General features: G+C 46.4%; 1 non-coding gene across 1 annotated transcript; it reads right to left on the bottom strand.

Annotated features, from left to right (window-relative positions):
• Positions 1 to 7,041: 7,041 nt before the first annotated feature.
• Positions 7,042 to 7,115, bottom strand: TRNAN-GUU (transfer RNA asparagine (anticodon GUU)). The gene has a single exon. It is a non-coding gene; the product is annotated as a tRNA-Asn (tRNA).
• Between the last annotated feature and the right edge of the window lie 5,238 nt (positions 7,116 to 12,353).

The following is a 12,353-nucleotide window of genomic DNA, read 5'->3' as shown; positions in this document are numbered from 1 at the left end:
AAAGGTTGTTGCTGACCCACGAAAAGACGCTGGGATTCTTGGCCTCCGGAAGAGAAGAATTCAATCTGGGGCCAGAGACGAGGCTTGATAGCTCAGAGCTTTTGTGCAATAGAGTTTCATTACAGTATAAAAGGGATAGAGAAAGCTTCTGACACAGACATCAGAAGGGGGCAGAAAGAGTACCCCCTTGCTAGTTTTAGCAATGGAATTATATACCTTTTAATTAGTTATTACAATGAATCAAAAGAATGTCTCAAGTTTGTGAAAATTTTACCAGACCTACTCCAGCAATTTACATTTTAGGATAACAAGATTAGAATTTCACAATAGAAAGATCCTCCAGACCCACTCCCATAATATACATTGTAAAATATCAGGATTAGTCAGGTTTTCAGGAAGGAGAAACTGTCCTCCAGCCAGATACATTGTTGTTGTATAATCCCTAGTACAGAGTTTAAACTGAGTTGTGTAATTGACTAAGACTAATGAATGCAGAGGAAAAAGTTTGTCCTTTTCTCCTCCTTGAGAATTTCAGACCCCCAATCTCCACTTCAAGTGCCTTGGACCCCTTTCTCTTCCTTGGGGACCCTGAACTTCTTATCAATCTATCTAGGAATTGACTCTCAATTTGACGCCATGATGTAGTGCAGGTCTGGTAAGTCGCTTCAGTCATGTCCGACTCTGCAACCCTATGGACTGCAGCCCACCAGGCTCCTCTGTCCATGGGATTCTCCAGGCAAGAATACTGGAGTGGGTTGCCATGCCCTTCTCCAGGGAATCTTCCTACCAACCCAGGGATTGAACCCACATCTCTTATGTCTGCTGCATTGGCAGTCAGGTTCTTTACCACCAGCACCACCTGGAGGATGGGGTCATTTAGGGAGTTAAAACAGCTCTGGAGAAAGAAGAGGGGCAGTTAAGAGGAAAACCAGATGAGTGGTGTCCTGAAAATCAAGGGAAGAGCTATCAGATCAGCTGCCAACTTGCCAGGTGCTGCTGAGCAGTAGAGAAACACGAGGATCTAGACCTGACATTGGCTTCGGTACTGGGGACGCCCTTGGTAACCTAGCCAGGACAGTTCAGTGCAGCTGTGAGGACAAGAGTGACTGGGTTCAAGCGAGAAGGGATGGTGAGAAAGGGCAGATAAATATCCCATTCTTTTGAACCATTTGCTTGACACCTGGTGGGGGAATGCAAGGTCAAGGTTTTTGTTCATGTTTTTAAGATGGGAGATGTTATCATATGTTTAAGTGAGAGCCCAAGTGTTCCAGAAAGACAAATGGATGTTGTCAATGAGAGAAGGGACAATTGCAGGAGCAGATTTCTCTGGGATGAGATCCAAGATTGGAAGAGGGTGTGACCCTAAGAGCTAAAAGAGTTTCTCCATTTTCGTACTAGGGAAAACAAAGTATATAGGTACTGTCTTCAGAAGATTTGAAGATTAGGGGATAAGGAAGGTCTTGTGATTCTTTTCTCAAGGAGACAGTAAAAGCTGCGGGCCTGAGGGGAGAAAGAGTTGAAGATGGAAGAAGAGAGATTTGAGTCTCCAGTGCTAATTGAACAGGACCATGCATTAGGCTCGCTAAGCAGTGCTCAGAACCCTCCAGAAGTCTAAGGTTGTAAACTCTACTGAGACCAGATAAAATGGTTGTTTATTTTTCTCCAACCGTGTGTGCAGCTCGGGTGCAGGACTGAGAGAGTAGATGGGAAGTTAAAGAGTTAGCTGAAGTCAGAGGCTTTGTCAGACAAACTGGACACAGAAGTGAAAGGAGTTCAGGTTTTAGGCAAGAAAATGATTATAGTAAAGGATAAGGAGGGAGGGTTAGGAGGGACTTGGGATAAGGGATGGTCATTCAAAAAGTGGTGGCCGACCTCCATGGACTGGAGGTGGGTTCAGAGAATGCCAGAGTGGGACTCATGGAGGAAGTAAGCTGGTTAGAAAGTGGTGTGCTTGAACCTGAGCTTTCAGACACAGTGCACTTACCTGTGATGACAAGGTCTGAAGGATGACAAGGGAGGTGCAAGGCCAAGGTTGGGTGAGGAGCTAAGGAAAAGTGAGGAGACATAGAAAAGGGGAGGCCAGGATGGTATGTGGGTAGTCTCTGTATGTGGTAAAGGCATCTAAATGGCAGACTGTCTTTCTGGCCCTCTTTTGCTTTTTGCCTCCAGGAGATCCTCACCCCCCTTTCTCCCATCCATGTTCCCTCAAGAAGCACAGAAGAGACACAGGTGGCTGACAGGCACACCAGGATGTTTCTGAGTAAAGCAGACCCACAAAAGGCACTTATTATTATATAAATAACTTCTTCACAACAGCCAAGTGCCAAAGTGACAAGGAATCCGGTACTGGAGAAGTTTAATCAGGAGATTAAATATAACCAAGAAGCAAGAGGTCATTGGGAGAAAAGAGGCTCCTATGAAATAGTTCAAATCTCAAAATGAAGCTGCATTTTCTCTTTAGTTACTGCAGGCAGTTAATAGCTGGGTCAAGCACCCTTCTTGCCAGTTTTCTCTTTATTATAACCTTCCCGCTGGGTTTGGAGGCAGAGACAATCTAAATATGCTGAGAGGTTCAAATGTGTCTACAGCTCACCTGATATTTAAAGCTCCCCCAAGGCCCAAGACGACGTAAGCCAGGCCTATTCAGAAGGATGGCAAAATGTTTGAGTTGTAAACTGGAGTCCCACGGATACAGACCTTGTCGTTACCATAAAGCATCTCTGTGGATGGTCATTAATAGAAAAATTCTATCTTTAAAACTTTAATTCTATACTGAGTTCTTATCCATTGCAGATTGTCACCTCTGTAGTAGTATTATATTGAATTCCAATTATCAGGTCAGCCTATATATGCTAGTACAAGTGAATATTTTAGATAATTAAATACAAACTATCATTACATTCAACATGTGCATATAATAATCTATGTTCTACTTTTTCAGCTTATTACTAAGACAGTTGAGGAGCTCTTTGTTTTAAAGTGTGTATTTGATTTACTTGTTTCGGAATAACTAGTTTGAGTCATCTTTGACAGACAATAGTTTTTGGTTTGTTTTTACTGCAAAAAAAAAAAAAGGCTCAGTTGCTATGAGGGGGTGACTCATGACAGCAAATATGACAGTTTGCTGGGAGTCATTAGAGTAACTCCCAAGGAAAGAAATGTAAATTGGTATCTGGTGATGGTGTAAATCCCTACAGAAGTGACCCTGAAAGTGTCAATATTTTAAAGCCCTTCACAGCCAGTACGTCCAGTGGTTCCAGACTGTTGACAATAAAGCATGCATGCTCAGTCGTGTCCGACTCTTTGTGACCCTATGGACTGTAGGTAGTCCACCAGGCTCCTCTGTCCATGGAATTTCCCCAGCAAGAATACTGGAGTGGTCACCATGCCCTCCTCCAGGGGATCTTAATACTGGAGTGGTCACCATGCCCTCCTCCAGGGGATCTTCCTGACCCTGGGATTGAACCCACATCTCCTGCATTGGCAGGCAGATTCTTTACCCCTGAGCCATCTGGGAAGCCCCAACAATAACACATTAAGTGTTAAAACCTTAAGGCAGCTCTTTTTGTCTCAAGTCCTTTATTACTAATTTTACAAATATACTTAATTTCTCAGCAAGGAAAAAAAAAAGGAACTGACTTCTCTTTGTGACTTATCAATACTCTTAGACTCTTCTAGTTCTTTGTGTTACCTTAAAATCTTCAGTTTAGTAACTTCTCCATACCTAAACACATGCTTTATGACTTTTATCAGTAATTAGAATACAAATTGAATAAAATACAAAACAGGGGCCAAGAACCTGCTCCAGAGGCTCTGTGACTCCCTTGGACGCTGTAAGTAAAAAGTTCTCAGTGAATGTGTACATTCTGGGGAGAAGAGCTTTAGCTTCCCATTCAGATTTTCACAGGGCTCTGTGAAATCCCAAGTGGTCTGCTGGAAACTCTCTTAAATAAATGAAAGTGAAAGTGCAAGTCGCGTCTGACTCTTTGCGACCCCATGGACTATACAGACCATGGAATTCTCCAGGCCAGAATACTGGAGCGGGTAGCCTTTTCCTTCTCCAGGGTATCTTCCCAACACAGGGATTGAACCCAGGTCTCCTGCATTCCAGGTGGATTCTTTACCAGCTGAGCCACCAGGGAAGCCCATCTTAAATAAATGAAGTTTAACTTAAAATGAAGTTAAATTTAAAAAAAAAAAAAATGAAGATTGTTTCTGAGGCTAGGTTCTCGATGAACTCCATGGTGGAGAACTGATCACAGGTTAGATAAGCCAAGAATATGGACAATTTATAATTTTTTGAATTTCAAGATTTCTTTAAGATTCCTCCAAAGTCCTACATCAGGCAAAGGTATCACCATTTTTCTGGGTTCCCCAGGCTTTAATCCTAAAGGAAATCAACCCTGAATATTCCTTGGAAGGACTGATGCTGAAGCTGAAGCTCCAATACTTTGGCCACCTGATGCAAAGAGCCGACTCACTGGAAAAAACCCTGATGCTGGGAAAGATTGAAGGCAGGAGAAGAAGGGGACGACAGAGGATGAGATGGTTGGATGGCATCACCAACTCAGTGGACATGAGTCTGAGCAAACTCCAAGAGATAGTGAAGGACAGGAAAGCCTGATGTCCTGCAGTCCATGGGGTCACCAAGAGTCAGACATGACTTAGACAAACACAACAAGCTTTAAATGTGGGCTTCACCCTCACACTTCCCTCCCGTTTCAGTCTCGAAGTCTCAACCAGTCTTCCCTTGAATTCATCCATGCCTTTTTTCCTTTACTCACCTTAGCCCAGAGCCTCACTACTTCTCCTTTGAAATAAAATTGCGTCTCAACTGTCCTCTGATCTCTTATTTCTTATTGATGCTGTTGTCAGCCTGACCACCAAAAATAGATTTCCTTCTGTCCTAAAACAGAAACCTTTAATAGTGACTACTTTACAGAGTCAAGCCCAGCCTCTTCCCTCAGTCTTCAGGGCCCTTTCGCAAGCTAAGAACATTTTCACTGCACCCTAAGTACACATGCCCCATCCACAATCCCTGCTACCCACTCATGTTATCCTGAAATCTCCCCAGCCTAAAATGTCCCTCCCTTGCCTTGTGCCCTGTCCAGATCTTTCAGGGTCATTTCAAGTCCTCCTGAAGCCAGTGCAGCCCATCTAAGTTGACTTCCTTCTTCAGGGCCAGGGGACATTTTTCTGTGTTCCTCATGCTGACCCTTGGTCATATGCGTTTTTATGTGGCTGTCGGCCTCTGTGAACCACGTACCCAGGAAGGCAGGGATGGCTCTGGTCCTGAGTGTGTGCCACGGGACAGGCATGTGCTAGGTGAGCAAGCAGCGTGAATGAAGGTGTGGTTCCTACTCTAAAGAGATCAGGGTCCCATGCAGGGGACAAGTAACTCCCTGGTTGCAGGGTGCTGTGATGAATCGTGCAGGATGGGCATCTATATCAGATGGAGGCAGTGTCAGGGGAGGCTTCACCAAGGGTAGCTTCTCAGCAGATGTGACCCAGGTAAGCAGAGATGGGGGAGGGCATGCTGGGCAGATGGTCAGACAGCTGGCCAGGAAGAGGGTGTAAGGCAGACTGGACCATTCAAGGAACTCCTGGTAAGTGCTTATAACCTCTAAAAGGTTTCATGCAGAAACAGGGTGAAGGAAATCCTCTGGATCCTAAAATGATCATTAATATGGTCTCTTCCCTCGAGGAGCTTAGAGCCTAGTGTAAATATACTCAGCTTCAAAGTGGAAGGACCCGTCACTTCACTTTACAGCAAATATTACAGCTTCTTCATCTTGCAATGTGAGACTCAATTTGAACAGTCTGTAAATGATCTTATGACATACTTCCACCTCCACCCCCCATTCTCTTGTTTCCACTGTAAGCTATCCTGAAGTGTAGGTGGAAAGTCTGGAATTTCCAGGAGCTTCAGAAAGGCTCCTAGCTAAGAACATTTGGGTTGGGGGGTGGGGTGGGGGACGGTCTACTGTTATTCTGCCTGGAATTCCACCGAAAGTGCATTGCTGTGTCTTCTTCCTGAGGGCTCCTAACAAGGCAGTAGAGGATATTTTCTCATCAACAGTAACTTGATAAATAGTTGTCAGCCAGCATTTGCCAAAGCATTCCCTAAGAGACACCCTAGTGAGATAGTTTAACGATTCTTTCTTCTGGGTCTCTAAAGTCTATCCATGGTAGGTGCATCCCAGAGAAAAAGCACCTACCTACTGAGCACCAGGTGACCTCAATCTGGCAGGAATGAATTGCAACCTCATGTTATCATATTATCATCTGGTTCCCTATCTTTATAGAAAATTGTATGTATACAGTGATATAATGTCAATTATTTCTCAATAAAATCAGGAAAAAGAGAGGAAATCGTGTGAATCGTCTGCTTGAAAACTATTTGCATCTTCTATGCGACGAGTTGAAAATACGTCGTTTAAGATTTTTTAACAGGAACCTCTACACTTTCTAATTTCAGGAAAAATTCTGCTGGGAGTCTAAACAAAGTGAACAGTTAAGGCCTTTGCCTAGATTCAAGTGCTGGGTCCAAAAGCTAGAATACAGCTTAATTCAGCCCACAGTGGCTTGGGATGAAGTGTGCCTCCACAGTCTGAGATGTCTCCTCTTACCTGTTTGCATCTGCGGGCTCCACCAATCTTTCTGGCTGCACATAAGGCAAAATTGCATAACCACATTGGCTTTTGGGTGATACCAGGTTTTCCTAGAGAAACCAGTGGTTATTTATTCATTCACCTGCCAAAGAGCAGTTGCGTGTTTGGGGTTTGTTTTTGCCATTGCAGTGTCTGCCGTTGATGAACAAGGTCGGGCAGGTCTCCTGGACCATGTGTGCACATTTCCCCCACATACTCGTTTGAACTAAAATGAGCGAACCACGCCGCAGCAGCGTCGCTAACACCATTAACTGGACGTCGTCTTCCTCTGTCCTAGAAGCGACCCAGTATTGTACTCTTGCTCCATTAAAAAATCTCCCGGTTGTCGTTTTAAAATGAATTTTCCCGTAGAGGCAAAGCAAAACGCTGCCGTCCCTGGGTGGGCTCGAACCACCAACCTTTCGGTTAACAGCCGAACGCGCTAACCGATTGCGCCACAGAGACCCAGCTACCGGGGATGCGCTGCGGTGTGTACAGATTTCCGCGGCCGCAGCGGCTCCCTGGCTGCCCGGGGCGTCGCCGCGCGGGTACCTCGGAGGAGCGAGCCGAGGAGGCGGCGGGAGGAGCCGGGCGGCAGGCGGACGTTCGGGTGGAGCCGCTGGGGCTCCTCGGGGGCAGGGCACTGCCAGCGGACCCCGCCCCCGAAGCCGGCCCCGCCCCCGAAGCCGGCCCCGCCCCCGAAGCCGGCCCCGCCCCCGAAGCCGGCCCCGCCCCCGGAGCCGGCCCCGCCCCCGGAGCCGGCCCCGCCCCCGGAGCCGGCCCCGCCCCGGAGCCGGCCCCGCCCCCGGAGCCGGCCCCGCCCCGGAGCCGGCCCCGCCCCCGGAGCCGGCCCCGCCCCCGGAGCCGGCCCCGCCCCGGCGGCTCGGGGGTCGGCCGCGCCCCCTTCCCTCTCCCTGTGCCCGAGGAAAAGAGGCGGCCGCGCCCGGTGACCGTGACCGCGACCCCGGCGACAGGGCGCCCGGCCGCGGGGCCTGGACCGGGTGAGGTCGCCCGTGCTCCCCCGCCGGAGCTGTGAGAGGAGCACGAAGGGCCGTGCGAACCCCGGGGATGAGGGGGGTGGGTCACATCCCTCAGCACCCCCCAACTTTAGGGTCGTGGTTCTCAGCCTTGGCGTGCTTGTGTCACGACCCCTCTCCCTCTCCACGGGACATTTTGCCTCCAACACCCCCCCTCACCCCCCCAATTATGACACTACAGATCTGCGGTGTGAATTTGCCATGTGCATTTCTGTGCTTGGTGCATGGAAAGAAGATTTTTCCACTTGCAAGAACCATTGTTTGCCCCCTTTGGGTTGCGTGGGAGGCTAGGGCCCGCGCTGAGAATGCATGGTTTGGGGGACATCAGAACGGCCTTTATGAAGGGAGTGGCAAATAGGATAGGCCCTGATGCTTGAAGTGGTCACTGCAGGCTCCCGGCTTTCCCTGACTTATGCACTGAGGCCTTGGAAGGGCACCCCCCCACCCCCCCACCCCCCGCTCCACGGAGGAGGGGAGTGGGGGCCTTAGCTTGGTGCCACACCCTGAGAACTGCCTGGTTTTCATTCTACTGTTGCCCGAAGTCACATCTCTAGAACTCCTCTGGGCTCAGCTCCCCTGTGCCCTCAGCCCACAGAAAAAGAAATTTCACTCTAGCCAAATCCAGTCTACTGTGTGTTCCTGTTTCGGTTCGGTTTACCTGAGAGGGGCCTTCCTCCAACTCCGGCTCCTGCTTTCCTCTTCCATCCCTCTTCCCTTCCTCCTCGTTCTTCTTATCTCATCATTTTAATGGTGTTTGTTTGTTTTTAAAGCACACAGCTCAGTGACAATAATACACTCACACTGCTGTCAACCATTACCATCACCCATCTCCAGAACTAAAACTCTGCACCCAGTAAACACTCCTGTGGAGTACGTGTGTGCTCAGTCCTGTCTGACTCTTTGCAACTCTGTGGACTATAGCCCGCCAGGCTCCTCCTTCCATGGGATTCTCCAGGCATAAATACTGGAGTGGCTTGCCCTTTCCTGCTCCAGGGAATCTTCCTGACCCTAGGATTGAACCTGCATCTCTTAATTCTCCTGAATTGGCTGATTTTTTTTTTTTTTTTAACCACTGAGCCACCTGGGAAGTCCAAACCTGGCAACCACCATTCTACTTTCCGTGTCTAGGAATATGGCCACCCTAGGTACCTCATGGGGAGAAAGCAATGGCACCCCACTCCAGTACTCTTGCCTGGAAAATCCCATGGGTGGAGGAGCCTGGTAGGCTGCAGACCCATGGGGTCGCTAGGAGTCGGACATGACTGAGCGACTTCACTTTCACTTTTCCCTTTCATGCACTGGAGAAGGAAATGGCAACCCACTCCAGTGTTCTTGCCTGGAGAATCCCAGGGACGGCGGAGCCTGGTGGGCTGCCGTCTATGGGGTCACACAGAGTCGGACACGACTGAGGCGACGCAGCAGCAGCAGCAGCAGGTACCTCATGTGGTGGAACTGTACAGTACTTGTCCTGTCTTGTTTCATTTAGCATGTCTTCAGAGTTCATCCACGTTGTTGCATAAGCTTCTCAAGGCAGAATTCAACCGTAACTCTTTTTAAGGGTGAATCATATTCCATTGTGTGTATGCACCACATTTTCTTTACCCCTTCCTTAGTTGATGGACGCCTGGGTTGATCCCACATTTTCATTGTTGTGAATAAAGCTACAGTGAACACAGATGTGCACGTATCTCTTTGAGTCCGAACTCTTATTTCTTTTGGGTAACATATCCAGAAATACAATTGATGAATCATACGGCAGTTCTGTTTTTAATTTTTCATACCATTTTTCACAGCAGCTGCACATTTCACATTTGTCCACCAACAATGCACAGAGGTTTCTATTTCTCCACATCCTTGCCAACACTGTTTTCTTTCCCTCTTCCTTTCTCCTTTCCTTCCTCCCTCCCTCTTTTCTTTCTTTCTCTTTCCTCTCCCCTCCTTCTTCCTCCCTCCCTCCTTTCTTTCTCTTTCCTTTCTCCTTCTTCCTTCCTTCCTCCATCCCTTCCTTACTTCCTGTAATAGCCATCCTGATGGATGTGAAGTGTTCTCATTGTGGTTTTGATTTGCACATCCCTAGCGATGTTGAGCATATTTTCTGATCCTTCTTTTGGGTTCTCTGACCCTTCTTCTGCTTGCTTCCTCCTAGCTAGAGCCAGCTTTGCTTCTCTTAGGAGAAAGCTCTGAGTGATGGAGGCCGGCTTCTGATAAAGGCGTAGGGAAAGGCTAAGGGAAAGGCTAAGAGTTGAGCCTGTGCTGTGCAAGGAGAGGAAATGAAGGAGGAATCTGCTGAGTGGGACTGTCCAGAGACCTTGTTTTGTTTATCTGTGTTGGGCAGCTTTTGGAGTCAGTTATGTTTGATCTGGTTCTGTTTAGGTAAACATAACTGCCTGAAGTCATGTTTAATCTGGAATTCATTTATGTATATGGTGCTTATGCGTGGCCTACAGGTGAAGAAGGAATTGATGACCTCCATCTTGGAATTATTGGAGCAGATTAGGTTTCCCAACCTACACCTTTAAAAGTTAGCTTAAACTTATGCTAATTTAATAGAATTTTCCATTTGCACTTTCAGTTTCTCCTCAGGGACTGTGGGACTTTTTTTGGCCACCTTGCTGTGTTTACAAGGATCTTAGTTTCTTGACCAGCGATTGAACCCATGCCCCCGGCAATCCTAACCACTGGATCTCCAGGGAATCTCCAGGACTGTGGGAAATTCTAATTTAAGTGTTTAAACGATGATCCCTATCCCTCCCCACCTCTTGTGATTCCTCTTAGAAATACAGTGATACCTTTCAAATGTATAAGAAATAGAACTCTATCTTTCTGATTCCATTCAATTTCTCTTTTGATTTCCTGTTCTGCTGCTGCTTAACAAACAATCTCTGTCAGTTCAGGATTCCTTCTATCCCCTTCTCTGGAGTTGTTTCCAAGTGCTGAGGATTTGGCGGGCAGTCTGCATTTGGTCCTGAGTCACATGTGCACACAGGTTGCTGAAGAGGCAGTTTTTTTACTATTGAGGGTCCCATTCCTTTCCCCATTGAGGAAAAAGAATCTCTTGTGAAATTGACTTTTGCATTGTCATTCCATAAAGTCACTCCTGGCACAATCCTGGCACTCCTGTCTGCTTATGGGATCTATTAAGGACTAAATGTATTGCCTCAAAGTTCACATGTTGGAATCTATTTGCCACTGTGATGGTGTTTGGAGGTCAGGCCTTTGGGAGGTATTTGGGTGGGGATGTCATGAATGGAATTAGTGCCCTTTTAAGAGGCTGGAGAGATAGCTCCATCTTTTTCTGTCACATCAGGGTACAACTAGAGATCAGCAGTCTATAATACAAAGGCCCTCACCAAAGCCTGACCCTGCTGGCACCCTGATCTTGGACATCCAGGCTGCACAACCGTGAGAAGTCCATTTATGTTGTCTGTGAGTCACCCAGGTTATGGTACTTTGGTACAGAAGCCTGAGCTAAGACAAGACCCCAAACATCTCTTTTCTCATCAGCCCCACCTACACACCCCCATGTCTCCAGCCCCAGACTATAGGATGTACAATGGTTTAAAATTTTAGAGACACCTGCATAGAAGGGAAACAAGGAAATAACCAATGAATGTGCTCGAGTCCCAGCTGAAAGTTTAAAGGTTTTCTTTCAGTCATACTTGTTTGAAAATATTATCAAATTTTCTCCATTAGGCTGAGCTCTGGGGTGTCTCCTGCTTCATATTCATGTGAATACAATGGTTTTCTGAATAGAAGGTGGCATTAGAGGACCAATTATGTTTAAGTAATTATAGGTACTTATCTAACTAGAAAACAGGTGTTCTAGAAACTAGATGATTGTGTCAGTTGAAATGACACCCTCGACTAGAAGTTTCCACTAAGAGGTAGGGCCTCCAAGGAAAGAGATTTCAGTCGACTTTGTTCTCTGCTGAATCCCAGCACCTGCCACAGTGCTCAGCACACAGCAAGTGCTCAGTAACTCCATGCAGAAGAGATGAGTAAATGAAAACATAAGCCTAAAGGAAACTGGAAAAAATATGAGGAAAAAATTAACTTCCTAATATATAAAGAAGATTTATCAATTAATATGGAAAAATATCTCTTTAAAAATTTATTTATTTATTGGCCACACCATGTGGCCTGTGGGATCTTAGTTCCCCAACCAGTAATTGAACCCAGGTCTTTGGGAGTGAGAGCTCAGAGTCCTAACCACTGGACCACCAGGGAATTCTCAAAAACTACCTCTTTACAACCCAACTTAAAAAGGGTGGGGGGGACAAACAAAAATTAAGACATGAGCAGAAGATTCTGAACTCACAAGTTATCAAAATTAAATGAAGTAAAAATTTTCCTTTTCTCACATAACAAAGCAGAAAAAGAGATATTACTAAAATTTTTACCAAGGACATCATTAGGGTCTACTGTTATACAGAACTGATCAAGTAAACTTGGGCTATTATTTCTGGATAGTAGATTGGTAAAAGGAACACTGAACAATGTTTATACCCTCTTTTTCTAGAAATTCTATATTTAGAAATCTATCCTAAGAAAGTGACCAAGGGTATGACCCAAGTTTTAAGTATATAATCACAGTATTATTTATAATAGTGATAAATAGGAAGGAAGTGGCAACCCACTCCAGTATTCTTGCCTGGGAAATCCCATG

The sequence above is a fragment of the Giraffa tippelskirchi genome, chromosome 12, assembly GCF_054371585.1.
Source record: "Giraffa tippelskirchi isolate mGirTip1 chromosome 12, T2T-mGirTip1v1.2.pri, whole genome shotgun sequence".
Taxonomy (NCBI): Eukaryota; Metazoa; Chordata; class Mammalia; order Artiodactyla; family Giraffidae; genus Giraffa; species Giraffa tippelskirchi.
Note: the sequence above shows the minus strand (reverse complement) of the source record. Positions and strands in the feature narration are given on the sequence as shown.